The sequence below is a fragment of the Crinia signifera genome, chromosome 3 (genome assembly GCF_055691185.1).
Source record: "Crinia signifera chromosome 3, ASM5569118v1, whole genome shotgun sequence".
In the NCBI taxonomy this organism is placed as follows: domain Eukaryota; kingdom Metazoa; phylum Chordata; class Amphibia; order Anura; family Myobatrachidae; genus Crinia; species Crinia signifera.
In genome coordinates, this window is record NC_139219.1 from 276,591,540 (window position 1) to 276,609,262 (window position 17,723).

At 40.5% G+C, this 17,723-nt stretch overlaps 22 non-coding genes across 22 annotated transcripts; 18 read left to right on the forward strand and 4 right to left on the reverse strand.

The window, feature by feature from the left end:
- Positions 1-1,021: 1,021 nt before the first annotated feature.
- TRNAS-UGA (transfer RNA serine (anticodon UGA)) lies at positions 1,022-1,103 on the forward strand. Its single transcript has one exon. It is a non-coding gene; the product is annotated as a tRNA-Ser (tRNA).
- Positions 1,104-1,491: 388 nt separating this feature from the next.
- TRNAF-GAA (transfer RNA phenylalanine (anticodon GAA)) lies at positions 1,492-1,564 on the reverse strand. Its single transcript has one exon. It is a non-coding gene; the product is annotated as a tRNA-Phe (tRNA).
- A 161-nt stretch (positions 1,565-1,725) lies between these two features.
- TRNAS-UGA (transfer RNA serine (anticodon UGA)) lies at positions 1,726-1,807 on the forward strand. Its single transcript has one exon. It is a non-coding gene; the product is annotated as a tRNA-Ser (tRNA).
- A 514-nt stretch (positions 1,808-2,321) lies between these two features.
- Positions 2,322-2,411, forward strand: TRNAC-GCA (transfer RNA cysteine (anticodon GCA)). Its single transcript is given in 2 exon segments — positions 2,322-2,358; positions 2,376-2,411. It is a non-coding gene; the product is annotated as a tRNA-Cys (tRNA).
- A 424-nt stretch (positions 2,412-2,835) lies between these two features.
- TRNAF-GAA (transfer RNA phenylalanine (anticodon GAA)) lies at positions 2,836-2,908 on the reverse strand. Its single transcript has one exon. It is a non-coding gene; the product is annotated as a tRNA-Phe (tRNA).
- A 155-nt stretch (positions 2,909-3,063) lies between these two features.
- Positions 3,064-3,145, forward strand: TRNAS-AGA (transfer RNA serine (anticodon AGA)). The gene has a single exon. It is a non-coding gene; the product is annotated as a tRNA-Ser (tRNA).
- Positions 3,146-4,881: 1,736 nt separating this feature from the next.
- TRNAY-GUA (transfer RNA tyrosine (anticodon GUA)) lies at positions 4,882-4,971 on the forward strand. Its single transcript is given in 2 exon segments — positions 4,882-4,918; positions 4,936-4,971. It is a non-coding gene; the product is annotated as a tRNA-Tyr (tRNA).
- A 652-nt stretch (positions 4,972-5,623) lies between these two features.
- TRNAS-UGA (transfer RNA serine (anticodon UGA)) lies at positions 5,624-5,705 on the forward strand. The gene has a single exon. It is a non-coding gene; the product is annotated as a tRNA-Ser (tRNA).
- A 1,191-nt stretch (positions 5,706-6,896) lies between these two features.
- TRNAS-UGA (transfer RNA serine (anticodon UGA)) lies at positions 6,897-6,978 on the forward strand. The gene has a single exon. It is a non-coding gene; the product is annotated as a tRNA-Ser (tRNA).
- Positions 6,979-8,169: 1,191 nt separating this feature from the next.
- On the forward strand, positions 8,170-8,251 carry TRNAS-UGA (transfer RNA serine (anticodon UGA)). Its single transcript has one exon. It is a non-coding gene; the product is annotated as a tRNA-Ser (tRNA).
- A 388-nt stretch (positions 8,252-8,639) lies between these two features.
- Positions 8,640-8,712, reverse strand: TRNAF-GAA (transfer RNA phenylalanine (anticodon GAA)). Its single transcript has one exon. It is a non-coding gene; the product is annotated as a tRNA-Phe (tRNA).
- Positions 8,713-8,873: 161 nt separating this feature from the next.
- Positions 8,874-8,955, forward strand: TRNAS-UGA (transfer RNA serine (anticodon UGA)). Its single transcript has one exon. It is a non-coding gene; the product is annotated as a tRNA-Ser (tRNA).
- Positions 8,956-9,469: 514 nt separating this feature from the next.
- Positions 9,470-9,559, forward strand: TRNAY-GUA (transfer RNA tyrosine (anticodon GUA)). The gene is given in 2 exon segments: positions 9,470-9,506; positions 9,524-9,559. It is a non-coding gene; the product is annotated as a tRNA-Tyr (tRNA).
- Positions 9,560-10,251: 692 nt separating this feature from the next.
- TRNAS-UGA (transfer RNA serine (anticodon UGA)) lies at positions 10,252-10,333 on the forward strand. Its single transcript has one exon. It is a non-coding gene; the product is annotated as a tRNA-Ser (tRNA).
- A 1,927-nt stretch (positions 10,334-12,260) lies between these two features.
- TRNAY-GUA (transfer RNA tyrosine (anticodon GUA)) lies at positions 12,261-12,350 on the forward strand. Its single transcript is given in 2 exon segments — positions 12,261-12,297; positions 12,315-12,350. It is a non-coding gene; the product is annotated as a tRNA-Tyr (tRNA).
- Positions 12,351-13,002: 652 nt separating this feature from the next.
- On the forward strand, positions 13,003-13,084 carry TRNAS-UGA (transfer RNA serine (anticodon UGA)). The gene has a single exon. It is a non-coding gene; the product is annotated as a tRNA-Ser (tRNA).
- A 1,191-nt stretch (positions 13,085-14,275) lies between these two features.
- Positions 14,276-14,357, forward strand: TRNAS-UGA (transfer RNA serine (anticodon UGA)). The gene has a single exon. It is a non-coding gene; the product is annotated as a tRNA-Ser (tRNA).
- A 388-nt stretch (positions 14,358-14,745) lies between these two features.
- On the reverse strand, positions 14,746-14,818 carry TRNAF-GAA (transfer RNA phenylalanine (anticodon GAA)). The gene has a single exon. It is a non-coding gene; the product is annotated as a tRNA-Phe (tRNA).
- A 161-nt stretch (positions 14,819-14,979) lies between these two features.
- Positions 14,980-15,061, forward strand: TRNAS-UGA (transfer RNA serine (anticodon UGA)). The gene has a single exon. It is a non-coding gene; the product is annotated as a tRNA-Ser (tRNA).
- A 514-nt stretch (positions 15,062-15,575) lies between these two features.
- On the forward strand, positions 15,576-15,665 carry TRNAY-GUA (transfer RNA tyrosine (anticodon GUA)). The gene is given in 2 exon segments: positions 15,576-15,612; positions 15,630-15,665. It is a non-coding gene; the product is annotated as a tRNA-Tyr (tRNA).
- A 652-nt stretch (positions 15,666-16,317) lies between these two features.
- Positions 16,318-16,399, forward strand: TRNAS-UGA (transfer RNA serine (anticodon UGA)). The gene has a single exon. It is a non-coding gene; the product is annotated as a tRNA-Ser (tRNA).
- A 1,192-nt stretch (positions 16,400-17,591) lies between these two features.
- On the forward strand, positions 17,592-17,673 carry TRNAS-UGA (transfer RNA serine (anticodon UGA)). Its single transcript has one exon. It is a non-coding gene; the product is annotated as a tRNA-Ser (tRNA).
- Positions 17,674-17,723: the final 50 nt, after the last annotated feature.

Here is a 17,723-nt window from a genome sequence, read left to right on the forward strand (position 1 = left end):
CAATCTATTGTGAAAATACAGCAAGGCTTAAGCAGTAGTCGTGGCCGAGTGGTTAAGGCGATGGACTAGAAATCCATGTTTGTTAGTGCATCAAAATCTTTGGGATGCCAGCTTGATTTCTCTTTTTCTTACACACATTCTCTTCCCCACCAGTCAATTTCAGCAGCCACACTGAAGGAGTTGTTTTTATTTTTTGCTCAGATAGCAATTTTTGGCAATTTACAAACTCAAAATATACAGAGTATAAAGCATTCTCTAAGTCTGGGGTAGCCAACTCCAGTCCTCGAGAGCTACCAACAGTTAATGTTTTTCAGCTCATGTTCTAATTTGTTATTAAATATTGTTATATGATCTTTCATCATACAGCGCCACTTCCTTCTTTCTTTTTCACTTGCATTATTGGGACTGACAACCCCATTACCAAGTGGCAGCTCCTGACAAAACACCCCTGGTAAGCGCCTGTCTGTGCACCCAAGGTAGCACGTCCAATCCAATGTTTTTCAGCTCACCTCACAGAATCACAAGTGAAGTAATTAGCTCCACCTGTGGATCTTTTAAAATGTGTTAGTGAGTAATGAGTGCACCTGTGCAGCAGCTAGGTTGTCTGGAAGATGGGAACTGTTGGTAGCTCTCGAGGACTGGAGTTGGCTACTGAGAGACATAAGCAGTGGTTGTGGCAAAGTGATTTTTGTAAAAATGTTTTTGTAAATATGATTTTAAAGTTTGAAGCCTGAAAACGTAAGCTTTTTGTTGCAAAATTGCATTTTATGTCGAAAAATATTATCTTCCACAATGCCGAAACCCGGGATCGAAGCAGGGACCTTTAGATCTTCAGTCTATTGCTCTCCCAACTGAGCTATTTCGGCAAGCTCCCTTGGTCTTGCAATCGTTTTTCGGGGCAAAATGTAAGGAGAATGAAGTTTTGGGTGTATTTGGGTCAATATAATACATCCTCACTTTCTGACTGCAGGAATCTCAATCCATAGACAATCTATTGTGAAACTAGAACATGGTTTATTCAGTAGTCGTGGCCAAGTGGTTAAGGCGATGGACTTGAAATCCATTGGGGTCTCCCCGCGCAGGTTCAAATCCTGCCGACTACGAACGCCTTAAGTTTTCTCTTTTCTGCAAGTTTTTAAAAACTTGAAACCTGTGATGCCCATAGCGAGTTCAGGCCATTAGCGCATCAAATGTAAAGGAGAATGAAGTTTTGGGTGTGTTTGGGTCAATACAATACATCCTCAATTTCTCAGTGCAATGTGTTAGTGAGTAATGAGTGCACCTGTGCAGCAGCTAGGTTGACTGGAAGATGGGAACTGTTGGTAGCTCTCGAGGACTGGAGTTGGCTACTGAGAGACATAAGCAGTGGTTGTGGCAAAGTGATTTTTGTAAAAATGTTTTTGTAAATATGATTTTAAAGTTTGAAGCCTGAAAACGTAAGCTTCTTGTTGCAAAATTGCATTTTATGTCGAAAAATATTATCTTCCACAATGCCGAAACCCGGGATCGAACCAGGGACCTTTAGATATTCAGTCTAACGCTCTCCCAACTGAGCTATTTCGGCAAGCTCCATTGGTCTTGGTCTTGCAATCGTTTTTCAGGGCAAAATGTAAGGAGAATGAAGTTTTGGGTGTATTTGGGTCAATATAATACATCCTCACTTTCTGACTGCAGGCATCTAAATCCATAGACAATCTATTGTGAAACTAGGACATGGTTTATTCAGTAGTCGTGGCCGAGTGGTTAAGGCGATGGACTTGAAATCCATTGGGGTCTCCCCGCGCAGGTTCAAATCCTGCCGACTACGAACGCCTTAAGTTTTCTCTTTTCTGCAAGTTTTTAAAAACTTGAAACCTGTGATGCCCATAGCGAGCTCAGGCCATTAGCGCATCAAATGTTAAAGAGAATGAAGTTTTGGGTGTGTTTGGGTCAATACAATACATCCTCAATTTCTCAGTGCAGGCAGCTCAATCCATAGACAATCTATTGTGAAAATACAGCAAGGCTTAAGCAGTAGTCGTGGCCGAGTGGTTAAGGCGATGGACTAGAAATCCATGTTTGTAAGTGCATCAAAATCTTTGGGATGCCAGCTTGTTTTCTCTTTTTCTTACACACATTCTCTTCCCCACCAGTCAATTTCAGCAGCCACACTGAATAGAAATTATTAATTAGAAATTAATTTTCAAAGCCAAATTTTAAACAAAGGTTGTCAAATGGTTATAAACAATAGAATATTCACATTATTCCTAGAACACTCATTTAGCTAAACATTTAAAGCTATATAAAGAGCATATAATAACATATTTGAGAACCTACAGCATCCTTCGATAGCTCAGCTGGTAGAGCGGAGGACTGCAGAGATGATTGGTGTAGAAATCCTTAGGTCGCTGGTTTAATTCCGGCTCGAAGGAGTTGTTTTTAATTTTTGCTCAGATAGCAATTTTTGGCAATTTACAAACTCAAAATATACAGAGTATAAAGCATTCTCTAAGTCTGGGGTAGCCAACTCCAGTCCTCGAGAGCTACCAACAGTTAATGTTTTCCAGCTCACCTCACAGAATCACAAGTGAAGTAATTAGCTCCACCTGTGGATCTTTTAAAATGTGTTAGTGAGTAAGGAGTGCACCTGTGCAGCAGCTAGGTTGTCTGGAAGCTGGGAACTGTTGGTAGCTCTCGAGGACTGGAGTTGGCTACTGAGAGACATAAGCAGTGGTTGTGGCAAAGTGATTTTTGTAAAAATGTTTTTGTAAATATGATTTTAAAGTTTGAAGCCTGAAAACGTAAGCTTTTTGTTGCAAAATTGCATTTTATGTCGAAAAATATTATCTTCCACAATGCCGAAATCCGGGATCGAACCAGGGACCTTTAGATCTTCAGTCTAACGCTCTCCCAACTGAGCTATTTTGGCAAGCTCCATTGGTCTTGCAATCGTTTTTCGGGGCAAAATGTAAGGAGAATGAAGTTTTGGGTGTATTTGGGTCAATATAATACATCCTCACTTTCTGACTGCAGGCATCTCAATCCATAGACAATCGATTGTGAAACTAGGACATGGTTTATTCAGTAGTCGTGGCCGAGTGGTTAAGGCGATGGACTAGAAATTCATTAGGGTCTCCCTGCGCAGGTTCAAATCCTGCCGACTACGAACGCCTTAAGTTTTCTCTTTTCTGCAAGTTTTTAAAAACTTGAAACCTGTGATGCCCATAGCGAGTTCAGGCCATTAGCGCATCAAATTGAAAGGAGAATGAAGTTTTGGGTGTGTTTGGGTCAATACAATACATCCTCAATTTCTCAGTGCAGGCAGCTCAATCCATAGACAATCTATTGTGAAAATACAGCAAGGCTTAAGCAGTAGTCGTGGCCGAGTGGTTAAGGCGATGGACTAGAAATCCATGTTTGTTAGTGCATCAAAATCTTTGGGATGCCAGCTTGTTTTCTCTTTTTCTTACACACATTCTCTTCCCCACCAGTCAATTTCAGCAGCCACACTGAAGGAGTTGTTTTTATTTTTTGCTCAGATAGCAATTTTTGGCAATTTACAAACATAAAATATACAGAGTATAAAGCATTCTCTAAGTCTGGGGTAGCCAACTCCAGTCCTCAAGAGCTACCAACAGTTAATGTTTTTCAGCTCACCTCACAGAATCACAAGTGAAGTAATTAGCTCCACCTGTGGATCTTTTAAAATGTGTTAGTGAGTAATGAGTGCACCTGTGCAGCAGCTAGGTTGTCTGGAAGATGGGATCTGTTGGTAGCTCTCGAGGACTGGAGTTGGCTACTGAGAGACATAAGCAGTGGTTGTGGCAAAGGGATTTTTGTAAAAATGTTTTTGTAAATATGATTTTAAAGTTTGAAGCCTGAAAATGTAAGCTTTTTGTTGCAAAATTGCATTTTATGTCGAAAAATATTATCTTCCACAATGCCGAAACCCGGGATCGAAGCAGGGACCTTTAGATCTTCAGTCTATTGCTCTCCCAACTGAGCTATTTCGGCAAGCTCCCTTGGTCTTGCAATCGTTTTTCGGGGCAAAATGTAAGGAGAATGAAGTTTTGGGTGTATTTGGGTCAATATAATACATCCTCACTTTCTGACTGCAGGCATCTCAATCCATAGACAATCTATTGTGAAACATTCTCTTCCCCTCCTTAAGACTGACACCAGTCAATTTCAGCAGCCACAATGAATAGAAATTATTAATTAGAAATTAATTTTCAAAGCCAAATTTTAAACAAAGGTTGTCAAATGGTTATAAACAATAGAAAACAATAGAATATTCACATTATTCCTAGAACACTCATTATGGTTAAGGGGATGGACTTGAAATCCATTGGGGTCTCCCCGCGCAGGTTCAAATCCTGCCGACTACGAACGCCTTAAGTTTTCTCTTTTCTGCAAGTTTTTAAAAACTTGAAACCTGTGATGCCCATAGCGAGTTCAGGCCATTAGCGCATCAAATGTAAAGGAGAATGAAGTTTTGGGTGTGTTTGGGTCAATACAATACATCCTCAATTTCTCAGTGCAGGCAGCTCAATCCATAGACAATCTATTGTGAAAATACAGCAAGGCTTAAGCAGTAGTCGTGGCCGAGTGGTTAAGGCGATGGACTAGAAATCCATGTTTGTAAGTGAATCAAAATCTTTGGGATGCCAGCTTGTTTTCTCTTTTTCTTACACACATTCTCTTCCCCACCAGTCAATTTCAGCAGCCACACTGAATAGAAATTATTAATTAGAAATTAATTTTCAAAGCCAAATTTTAAACAAAGGTTGTCAAATGGTTATAAACAATAGAATATTCACATTATTCCTAGAACACTCATTTAGCTAAACATTTAAAGCTATATAAAGAGCATATAATAACATATTTGAGAACCTACAGCGTCCTTCGATAGCTCAGCTGGTAGAGCGGAGGACTGTAGAGATGATTGGTGTAGAAATCCTTAGGTCGCTGGTTCAATTCCGGCTCGAAGGAGTTGTTTTTATTTTTTGCTCAGATAGCAATTTTTGGCAATTTACAAACTCAAAATATACAGAGTATAAAGCATTCTCTAAGTCTGGGGTAGCCAACTCCAGTCCTCGAGAGCTACCAACAGTTAATGTTTTTCAGCTCACCTCACAGAATCACAAGTGAAGTAATTAGCTCCACCTGTGGATCTTTTAAAATGTGTTAGTGAGTAATGAGTGCACCTGTGCAGCAGCTAGGTTGTCTGGAAGATGGGAACTGTTGGTAGCTCTCGAGGACTGGAGTTTGCTACTGAGAGACATAAGCAGTGGTTGTGGCAAAGTGATTTTTGTAAAAATGTTTTTGTAAATATGATTTTAAAGTTTGAAGCCTGAAACCGTAAGCTTTTTGTTGCAAAATTGCATTTTATGTCGAAAAATATTATCTTCCACAATGCCGAAACCCGGGATCGAAGCAGGGACCTTTAGATCTTCAGTCTATTGCTCTCCCAACTGAGCTATTTTGGCAAGCTCCCTTGGTCTTGCTATCGTTTTTCGGGGCAAAATGTAAGGAGAATGAAGTTTTGGGTGTATTTGGGTCAATATAATACATCCTCACTTTCTGACTGCAGGCATCTCAATCCATAGACAATCTATTGTGAAACTAGGACATGGTTTATTCAGTAGTCGTGGCCGAGTGGTTAAGGCGATGGACTTGAAATCCATTGGGGTCTCCCCGCGCAGGTTCAAATCCTGCCGACTACGAACGCCTTAAGTTTTCTCTTTTCTGCAAGTTTTTAAAAACTTGAAACCTGTGATGCCCATAGCGAGTTCAGGCCATTAGCGCATCAAATGTAAAGGAGAATGAAGTTTTGGGTGTGTTTGGGTCAATACAATACATCCTCAATTTCTCAGTGCAGGCAGCTCAATCCATAGACAATCTATTGTGAAAATACAGCAAGGCTTAAGCAGTAGTCGTGGCCGAGTGGTTAAGGCGATGGACTAGAAATCCATGTTTGTTAGTGCATCAAAATCTTTGGGATGCCAGCTTGATTTCTCTTTTTCTTACACACATTCTCTTCCCCACCAGTCAATTTCAGCAGCCACACTGAAGGAGTTGTTTTTATTTTTTGCTCAGATAGCAATTTTTGGCAATTTACAAACTCAAAATATACAGAGTATAAAGCATTCTCTAAGTCTGGGGTAGCCAACTCCAGTCCTCGAGCTACCAACAGTTAATGTTTTTCAGCTCATGTTCTAATTTGTTATTAAATATTGTTATATGATCTTTCATCATACAGCGCCACTTCCTTCTTTCTTTTTCACTTGCATTATTGGGACTGACAACCCCATTACCAAGTGGCAGCTCCTGACAAAACACCCCTGGTAAGCGCCTGTCTGTGCACCCAAGGTAGCACGTCCAATCCAATGTTTTTCAGCTCACCTCACAGAATCACAAGTGAAGTAATTAGCTCCACCTGTGGATCTTTTAAAATGTGTTAGTGAGTAATGAGTGCACCTGTGCAGCAGCTAGGTTGTCTGGAAGATGGGAACTGTTGGTAACTCTCGAGGACTGGAGTTGGCTACTGAGAGACATAAGCAGTGGTTGTGGCAAAGTGATTTTTGTAAAAATGTTTTTGTAAATATGATTTTAAAGTTTGAAGCCTGAAAACGTAAGCTTTTTGTTGCAAAATTGCATTTTATGTCGAAAAATATTATCTTCCACAATGCCGAAACCCGGGATCGAAGCAGGGACCTTTAGATCTTCAGTCTATTGCTCTCCCAACTGAGCTATTTTGGCAAGCTCCCTTGGTCTTGCTATCGTTTTTCGGGGCAAAATGTAAGGAGAATGAAGTTTTGGGTGTATTTGGGTCAATATAATACATCCTCACTTTCTGACTGCAGGCATCTCAATCCATAGACAATCTATTGTGAAACTAGGACATGGTTTATTCAGTAGTCGTGGCCGAGTGGTTAAGGCGATGGACTTGAAATCCATTGGGGTCTCCCCGCGCAGGTTCAAATCCTGCCGACTACGAACGCCTTAAGTTTTCTCTTTTCTGCAAGTTTTTAAAAACTTGAAACCTGTGATGCCCATAGCGAGTTCAGGCCATTAGCGCATCAAATGTAAAGGAGAATGAAGTTTTGGGTGTGTTTGGGTCAATACAATACATCCTCAATTTCTCAGTGCAGGCAGCTCAATCCATAGACAATCTATTGTGAAAATACAGCAAGGCTTAAGCAGTAGTCGTGGCCGAGTGGTTAAGGCGATGGACTAGAAATCCATGTTTGTTAGTGCATCAAAATCTTTGGGATGCCAGCTTGATTTCTCTTTTTCTTACACACATTCTCTTCCCCACCAGTCAATTTCAGCAGCCACACTGAAGGAGTTGTTTTTATTTTTTGCTCAGATAGCAATTTTTGGCAATTTACAAACTCAAAATATACAGAGTATAAAGCATTCTCTAAGTCTGGGGTAGCCAACTCCAGTCCTCGAGCTACCAACAGTTAATGTTTTTCAGCTCATGTTCTAATTTGTTATTAAATATTGTTATATGATCTTTCATCATACAGCGCCACTTCCTTCTTTCTTTTTCACTTGCATTATTGGGACTGACAACCCCATTACCAAGTGGCAGCTCCTGACAAAACACCCCTGGTAAGCGCCTGTCTGTGCACCCAAGGTAGCACGTCCAATCCAATGTTTTTCAGCTCACCTCACAGAATCACAAGTGAAGTAATTAGCTCCACCTGTGGATCTTTTAAAATGTGTTAGTGAGTAATGAGTGCACCTGTGCAGCAGCTAGGTTGTCTGGAAGATGGGAACTGTTGGTAACTCTCGAGGACTGGAGTTGGCTACTGAGAGACATAAGCAGTGGTTGTGGCAAAGTGATTTTTGTAAAAATGTTTTTGTAAATATGATTTTAAAGTTTGAAGCCTGAAAACGTAAGCTTTTTGTTGCAAAATTGCATTTTATGTCGAAAAATATTATCTTCCACAATGCCGAAACCCGGGATCGAAGCAGGGACCTTTAGATCTTCAGTCTATTGCTCTCCCAACTGAGCTATTTCGGCAAGCTCCCTTGGTCTTGCAATCGTTTTTCGGGGCAAAATGTAAGGAGAATGAAGTTTTGGGTGTATTTGGGTCAATATAATACATCCTCACTTTCTGACTGCAGGAATCTCAATCCATAGACAATCTATTGTGAAACTAGAACATGGTTTATTCAGTAGTCGTGGCCAAGTGGTTAAGGCGATGGACTTGAAATCCATTGGGGTCTCCCCGCGCAGGTTCAAATCCTGCCGACTACGAACGCCTTAAGTTTTCTCTTTTCTGCAAGTTTTTAAAAACTTGAAACCTGTGATGCCCATAGCGAGTTCAGGCCATTAGCGCATCAAATGTAAAGGAGAATGAAGTTTTGGGTGTGTTTGGGTCAATACAATACATCCTCAATTTCTCAGTGCAATGTGTTAGTGAGTAATGAGTGCACCTGTGCAGCAGCTAGGTTGTCTGGAAGATGGGAACTGTTGGTAGCTCTCGAGGACTGGAGTTGGCTACTGAGAGACATAAGCAGTGGTTGTGGCAAAGTGATTTTTGTAAAAATGTTTTTGTAAATATGATTTTAAAGTTTGAAGCCTGAAAACGTAAGCTTTTTGTTGCAAAATTGCATTTTATGTCGAAAAATATTATCTTCCACAATGCCGAAACCCGGGATCGAACCAGGGACCTTTAGATATTCAGTCTAACCCTCTCCCAACTGAGCTATTTCGGCAAGCTCCATTGGTCTTGGTCTTGCAATCGTTTTTCGGGGCAAAATGTAAGGAGAATGAAGTTTTGGGTGTATTTGGGTCAATATAATACATCCTCACTTTCTGACTGCAGGCATCTAAATCCATAGACAATCTATTGTGAAACTAGAACATGGTTTATTCAGTAGTCGTGGCCGAGTGGTTAAGGCGATGGACTTGAAATCCATTGGGGTCTCCCCGCGCAGGTTCAAATCCTGCCGACTACGAACGCCTTAAGTTTTCTCTTTTCTGCAAGTTTTTAAAAACTTGAAACCTGTGATGCCCATAGCGAGTTCAGGCCATTAGCGCATCAAATGTAAAGGAGAATGAAGTTTTGGGTGTGTTTGGGTCAATACAATACATCCTCAATTTCTCAGTGCAGGCAGCTCAATCCATAGACAATCTATTGTGAAAATACAGCAAGGCTTAAGCAGTAGTCGTGGCCGAGTGGTTAAGGCGATGGACTAGAAATCCATGTTTGTAAGTGCATCAAAATCTTTGGGATGCCAGCTTGTTTTCTCTTTTTCTTACACACATTCTCTTCCCCACCAGTCAATTTCAGCAGCCACACTGAATAGAAATTATTAATTAGAAATTAATTTTCAAAGCCAAATTTTAAACAAAGGTTGTCAAATGGTTATAAACAATAGAATATTCACATTATTCCTAGAACACTCATTTAGCTAAACATTTAAAGCTATATAAAGAGCATATAATAACATATTTGAGAACCTACAGCATCCTTCGATAGCTCAGCTGGTAGAGCGGAGGACTGTAGAGATGATTGGTGTAGAAATCCTTAGGTCGCTGGTTCAATTCCGGCTCGAAGGAGTTGTTTTTATTTTTTGCTCAGATAGCAATTTTTGGCAATTTACAAACTCAAAATATACAGAGTATAAAGCATTCTCTAAGTCTGGGGTAGCCAACTCCAGTCCTCGAGAGCTACCAACAGTTAATGTTTTTCAGCTCACCTCACAGAATCACAAGTGAAGTAATTAGCTCCACCTGTGGATCTTTTAAAATGAAGTGAAGTAATTAGCTCCACCTGTGGATCTTTTAAAATGTGTTAGTGACTAATGAGTGCACCTGTGCAGCAGCTAGGTTGTCTGGAAGATGGGAACTGTTGGTAGCTCTCGAGGACTGGAGTTGGCTACTGAGAGACATAAGCAGTGGTTGTGGCAAAGTGATTTTTGTAAAAATGTTTTTGTAAATATGATTTTAAAGTTTGAAGCCTGAAAACGTAAGCTTTTTGTTGCAAAATTGCATTTTATGTCGAAAAATATTATCTTCCACAATGCCGAAACCCGGGATCGAAGCAGGGACCTTTAGATCTTCAGTCTATTGCTCTCCCAACTGAGCTATTTCAGCAAGCTCCCTTGGTCTTGCTATCGTTTTTCGGGGCAAAATGTAAGGAGAATGAAGTTTTGGGTGTATTTGGGTCAATGTAATACATCCTCACTTTCGAACTGCAGGCATCTCAATCCATAGACAATCTATTGTGAAACTAGGACATGGCTTATTCAGTAGTCGTGGCCGAGTGGTTAAGGCGATGGACTTGAAATCCATTGGGGTCTCCCCGCGCAGGTTCAAATCCTGCCGACTACGAACACCTTAAGTTTTCTCTTTTCTGCAAGTTTTTAAAAACTTGAAACCTGTGATGCCCACAGCGAGTTCAGGCCATTAGCGCATCAAATGTAAAGGAGAATGAAGTTTTGGGTGTGTTTGGGTTTAATACAATACATCCTCAATTTCTCAGTGCAGGCAGCTCAATCCATAGACAATCTATTGTGAAAATACAGCAAGGCTTATGCAGTAGTCGTGGCTGAGTGGTTAAGGCGATGGACTAGAAATCCATGTTTGTTAGTGCATCAAAATCTTTGGGATGCCAGCTTGATTTCTCTTTTTCTTACACACATTCTCTTCCCCACCAGTCAATTTCAGCAGCCACACTGAAGGAGTTGTTTTTATTTTTTGCTCAGATAGCAATTTTTGGCAATTTACAAACTCAAAATATACAGAGTATAAAGCATTCTCTAAGTCTGGGGTTGCCAACTCCAGTCCTCGAGAGCTACCAACAGTTAATGTTTTTCAGCTCATGTTCTAATTTGTTATTAAATATTGTTATATGATCTTTCATCATACAGCGCCACTTCCTTCTTTCTTTTTCACTTGCATTATTGGGACTGACAACCCCATTACCAAGTGGCAGCTCCTGACAAAACACCCCTGGTAAGCGCCTGTCTGTGCACCCAAGGTAGCACGTCCAATCCAATGTTTTTCAGCTCACCTCACAGAATCGCAAGTGAAGTAATTAGCTCCACCTGTGGATCTTTTAAAATGTGTTAGTGAGTAATGAGTGCACCTGTGCAGCAGCTAGGTTGTCTGGAAGATGGGAACTGTTGGTAGCTCTCGAGGACTGGAGTTGGCTACTGAGAGACATAAGCAGTGGTTGTGGCAAAGTGATTTTTGTAAAAATGTTTTTGTAAATATGATTTTAAAGTTTGAAGCCTGAAAACGTAAGCTTTTTGTTGCAAAATTGCATTTTATGTCGAAAAATATTATCTTCCACAATGCCGAAACCCGGGATCGAAGCAGGGACCTTTAGATCTTCAGTCTATTGCTCTCCCAACTGAGCTATTTCGGCAAGCTCCCTTGGTCTTGCAATCGTTTTTCGGGGCAAAATGTAAGGAGAATGAAGTTTTGGGTGTATTTGGGTCAATATAATACATCCTCACTTTCTGACTGCAGGCATCTCAATCCATAGACAATCTATTGTGAAACATTCTCTTCCCCTCCTTAAGACTGACACCAGTCAATTTCAGCAGCCACAATGAATAGAAATTATTAATTAGAAATTAATTTTCAAAGCCAAATTTTAAACAAAGGTTGTCAAATGGTTATAAACAATAGAAAACAATAGAATATTCACATTATTCCTAGAACACTCATTATGGTTAAGGGGATGGACTTGAAATCCATTGGGGTCTCCCCGCGCAGGTTCAAATCCTGCCGACTACGAACGCCTTAAGTTTTCTCTTTTCTGCAAGTTTTTAAAAACTTGAAACCTGTGATGCCCATAGCGAGTTCAGGCCATTAGCGCATCAAATGTAAAGGAGAATGAAGTTTTGGGTGTGTTTGGGTCAATACAATACATCCTCAATTTCTCAGTGCAGGCAGCTCAATCCATAGACAATCTATTGTGAAAATACAGCAAGGCTTAAGCAGTAGTCGTGGCCGAGTGGTTAAGGCGATGGACTAGAAATCCATGTTTGTAAGTGAATCAAAATCTTTGGGATGCCAGCTTGTTTTCTCTTTTTCTTACACACATTCTCTTCCCCACCAGTCAATTTCAGCAGCCACACTGAATAGAAATTATTAATTAGAAATTAATTTTCAAAGCCAAATTTTAAACAAAGGTTGTCAAATGGTTATAAACAATAGAATATTCACATTATTCCTAGAACACTCATTTAGCTAAACATTTAAAGCTATATAAAGAGCATATAATAACATATTTGAGAACCTACAGCGTCCTTCGATAGCTCAGCTGGTAGAGCGGAGGACTGTAGAGATGATTGGTGTAGAAATCCTTAGGTCGCTGGTTCAATTCCGGCTCGAAGGAGTTGTTTTTATTTTTTGCTCAGATAGCAATTTTTGGCAATTTACAAACTCAAAATATACAGAGTATAAAGCATTCTCTATGTCTGGGGTAGCCAACTCCAGTCCTCGAGAGCTACCAACAGTTAATGTTTTTCAGCTCACCTCACAGAATCACAAGTGAAGTAATTAGCTCCACCTGTGGATCTTTTAAAATGTGTTAGTGAGTAATGAGTGCACCTGTGCAGCAGCTAGGTTGTCTGGAAGATGGGAACTGTTGGTAGCTCTCGAGGACTGGAGTTTGCTACTGAGAGACATAAGCAGTGGTTGTGGCAAAGTGATTTTTGTAAAAATGTTTTTGTAAATATGATTTTAAAGTTTGAAGCCTGAAACCGTAAGCTTTTTGTTGCAAAATTGCATTTTATGTCGAAAAATATTATCTTCCACAATGCCGAAACCCGGGATCGAAGCAGGGACCTTTAGATCTTCAGTCTATTGCTCTCCCAACTGAGCTATTTTGGCAAGCTCCCTTGGTCTTGCTATCGTTTTTCGGGGCAAAATGTAAGGAGAACGAAGTTTTGGGTGTATTTGGGTCAATATAATACATCCTCACTTTCTGACTGCAGGCATCTCAATCCATAGACAATCTATTGTGAAACTAGGACATGGTTTATTCAGTAGTCGTGGCCGAGTGGTTAAGGCGATGGACTTGAAATCCATTGGGGTCTCCCCGCGCAGGTTCAAATCCTGCCGACTACGAACGCCTTAAGTTTTCTCTTTTCTGCAAGTTTTTAAAAACTTGAAACCTGTGATGCCCATAGCGAGTTCAGGCCATTAGCGCATCAAATGTAAAGGAGAATGAAGTTTTGGGTGTGTTTGGGTCAATACAATACATCCTCAATTTCTCAGTGCAGGCAGCTCAATCCATAGACAATCTATTGTGAAAATACAGCAAGGCTTAAGCAGTAGTCGTGGCCGAGTGGTTAAGGCGATGGACTAGAAATCCATGTTTGTTAGTGCATCAAAATCTTTGGGATGCCAGCTTGATTTCTCTTTTTCTTACACACATTCTCTTCCCCACCAGTCAATTTCAGCAGCCACACTGAAGGAGTTGTTTTTATTTTTTGCTCAGATAGCAATTTTTGGCAATTTACAAACTCAAAATATACAGAGTATAAAGCATTCTCTAAGTCTGGGGTAGCCAACTCCAGTCCTCGAGCTACCAACAGTTAATGTTTTTCAGCTCATGTTCTAATTTGTTATTAAATATTGTTATATGATCTTTCATCATACAGCGCCACTTCCTTCTTTCTTTTTCACTTGCATTATTGGGACTGACAACCCCATTACCAAGTGGCAGCTCCTGACAAAACACCCCTGGTAAGCGCCTGTCTGTGCACCCAAGGTAGCACGTCCAATCCAATGTTTTTCAGCTCACCTCACAGAATCACAAGTGAAGTAATTAGCTCCACCTGTGGATCTTTTAAAATGTGTTAGTGAGTAATGAGTGCACCTATGCAGCAGCTAGGTTGTCTGGAAGATGGGAACTGTTGGTAACTCTCGAGGACTGGAGTTGGCTACTGAGAGACATAAGCAGTGGTTGTGGCAAAGTGATTTTTGTAAAAATGTTTTTGTAAATATGATTTTAAAGTTTGAAGCCTGAAAACGTAAGCTTTTTGTTGCAAAATTGCATTTTATGTCGAAAAATATTATCTTCCACAATGCCGAAACCCGGGATCGAAGCAGGGACCTTTAGATCTTCAGTCTATTGCTCTCCCAACTGAGCTATTTCGGCAAGCTCCCTTGGTCTTGCAATCGTTTTTCGGGGCAAAATGTAAGGAGAATGAAGTTTTGGGTGTATTTGGGTCAATATAATACATCCTCACTTTCTGACTGCAGGAATCTCAATCCATAGACAATCTATTGTGAAACTAGAACATGGTTTATTCAGTAGTCGTGGCCAAGTGGTTAAGGCGATGGACTTGAAATCCATTGGGGTCTCCCCGCGCAGGTTCAAATCCTGCCGACTACGAACGCCTTAAGTTTTCTCTTTTCTGCAAGTTTTTAAAAACTTGAAACCTGTGATGCCCATAGCGAGTTCAGGCCATTAGCGCATCAAATGTAAAGGAGAATGAAGTTTTGGGTGTGTTTGGGTCAATACAATACATCCTCAATTTCTCAGTGCAATGTGTTAGTGAGTAATGAGTGCACCTGTGCAGCAGCTAGGTTGTCTGGAAGATGGGAACTGTTGGTAGCTCTCGAGGACTGGAGTTGGCTACTGAGAGACATAAGCAGTGGTTGTGGCAAAGTGATTTTTGTAAAAATGTTTTTGTAAATATGATTTTAAAGTTTGAAGCCTGAAAACGTAAGCTTTTTGTTGCAAAATTGCATTTTATGTCGAAAAATATTATCTTCCACAATGCCGAAACCCGGGATCGAACCAGGGACCTTTAGATATTCAGTCTAACCCTCTCCCAACTGAGCTATTTCGGCAAGCTCCATTGGTCTTGGTCTTGCAATCGTTTTTCGGGGCAAAATGTAAGGAGAATGAAGTTTTGGGTGTATTTGGGTCAATATAATACATCCTCACTTTCTGACTGCAGGCATCTAAATCCATAGACAATCTATTGTGAAACTAGAACATGGTTTATTCAGTAGTCGTGGCCGAGTGGTTAAGGCGATGGACTTGAAATCCATTGGGGTCTCCCCGCGCAGGTTCAAATCCTGCCGACTACGAACGCCTTAAGTTTTCTCTTTTCTGCAAGTTTTTAAAAACTTGAAACCTGTGATGCCCATAGCGAGTTCAGGCCATTAGCGCATCAAATGTAAAGGAGAATGAAGTTTTGGGTGTGTTTGGGTCAATACAATACATCCTCAATTTCTCAGTGCAGGCAGCTCAATCCATAGACAATCTATTGTGAAAATACAGCAAGGCTTAAGCAGTAGTCGTGGCCGAGTGGTTAAGGCGATGGACTAGAAATCCATGTTTGTAAGTGCATCAAAATCTTTGGGATGCCAGCTTGTTTTCTCTTTTTCTTACACACATTCTCTTCCCCACCAGTCAATTTCAGCAGCCACACTGAATAGAAATTATTAATTAGAAATTAATTTTCAAAGCCAAATTTTAAACAAAGGTTGTCAAATGGTTATAAACAATAGAATATTCACATTATTCCTAGAACACTCATTTAGCTAAACATTTAAAGCTATATAAAGAGCATATAATAACATATTTGAGAACCTACAGCATCCTTCGATAGCTCAGCTGGTAGAGCGGAGGACTGTAGAGATGATTGGTGTAGAAATCCTTAGGTCGCTGGTTCAATTCCGGCTCGAAGGAGTTGTTTTTATTTTTTGCTCAGATAGCAATTTTTGGCAATTTACAAACTCAAAATATACAGAGTATAAAGCATTCTCTAAGTCTGGGGTAGCCAACTCCAGTCCTCGAGAGCTACCAACAGTTAATGTTTTTCAGCTCACCTCACAGAATCACAAGTGAAGTAATTAGCTCCACCTGTGGATCTTTTAATATGTGTTAGTGAGTAATGAGTGCACCTGTGCAGCAGCTAGGTTGTCTGGAAGATGGGAACTGTTGGTAGCTCTCGAGGACTGGAGTTGGCTACTGAGAGACATAAGCAGTGGTTGTGGCAAAGTGATTTTTGTAAAAATGTTTTTGTAAATATGATTTTAAAGTTTGAAGCCTGAAAACGTAAGCTTTTTGTTGCAAAATTGCATTTTATGTCGAAAAATATTATCTTCCACAATGCCGAAACCCGGGATCGAAGCAGGGACCTTTAGATCTTCAGTCTATTGCTCTCCCAACTGAGCTATTTCAGCAAGCTCCCTTGGTCTTGCTATCGTTTTTCGGGGCAAAATGTAAGGAGAATGAAGTTTTGGGTGTATTTGGGTCAATGTAATACATCCTCACTTTCGAACTGCAGGCATCTCAATCCATAGACAATCTATTGTGAAACTAGGACATGGCTTATTCAGTAGTCGTGGCCGAGTGGTTAAGGCGATGGACTTGAAATCCATTGGGGTCTCCCCGCGCAGGTTCAAATCCTGCCGACTACGAACACCTTAAGTTTTCTCTTTTCTGCAAGTTTTTAAAAACTTGAAACCTGTGATGCCCATAGCGAGTTCAGGCCATTAGCGCATCAAATGTAAAGGAGAATGAAGTTTTGGGTGTGTTTGGGTTTAATACAATACATCCTCAATTTCTCAGTGCAGGCAGCTCAATCCATAGACAATCTATTGTGAAAATACAGCAAGGCTTATGCAGTAGTCGTGGCTGAGTGGTTAAGGCGATGGACTAGAAATCCATGTTTGTTAGTGCATCAAAATCTTTGGGATGCCAGCTTGATTTCTCTTTTTCTTACACACATTCTCTTCCCCACCAGTCAATTTCAGCAGCCACACTGAAGGAGTTGTTTTTATTTTTTGCTCAGATAGCAATTTTTGGCAATTTACAAACTCAAAATATACAGAGTATAAAGCATTCTCTAAGTCTGGGGTAGCCAACTCCAGTCCTCGAGCTACCAACAGTTAATGTTTTTCAGCTCATGTTCTAATTTGTTATTAAATATTGTTATATGATCTTTCATCATACAGCGCCACTTCCTTCTTTCTTTTTCACTTGCATTATTGGGACTGACAACCCCATTACCAAGTGGCAGCTCCTGACAAAACACCCCTGGTAAGCGCCTGTCTGTGCACCCAAGGTAGCACGTCCAATCCAATGTTTTTCAGCTCACCTCACAGAATCACAAGTGAAGTAATTAGCTCCACCTGTGGATCTTTTAAAATGTGTTAGTGAGTAATGAGTGCACCTATGCAGCAGCTAGGTTGTCTGGAAGATGGGAACTGTTGGTAACTCTCGAGGACTGGAGTTGGCTACTGAGAGACATAAGCAGTGGTTGTGGCAAAGTGATTTTTGTAAAAATGTTTTTGTAAATATGATTTTAAAGTTTGAAGCCTGAAAACGTAAGCTTTTTGTTGCAAAATTGCATTTTATGTCGAAAAATATTATCTTCCACAATGCCGAAACCCGGGATCGAAGCAGGGACCTTTAGATCTTCAGTCTATTGCTCTCCCAACTGAGCTATTTCGGCAAGCTCCCTTGGTCTTGCAATCGTTTTTCGGGGCAAAATGTAAGGAGAATGAAGTTTTGGGTGTATTTGGGTCAATATAATACATCCTCACTTTCTGACTGCAGGAATCTCAATCCATAGACAATCTATTGTGAAACTAGAACATGGTTTATTCAGTAGTCGTGGCCAAGTGGTTAAGGCGATGGACTTGAAATCCATTGGGGTCTCCCCGCGCAGGTTCAAATCCTGCCGACTACGAACGCCTTAAGTTTTCTCTTTTCTGCAAGTTTTTAAAAACTTGAAACCTG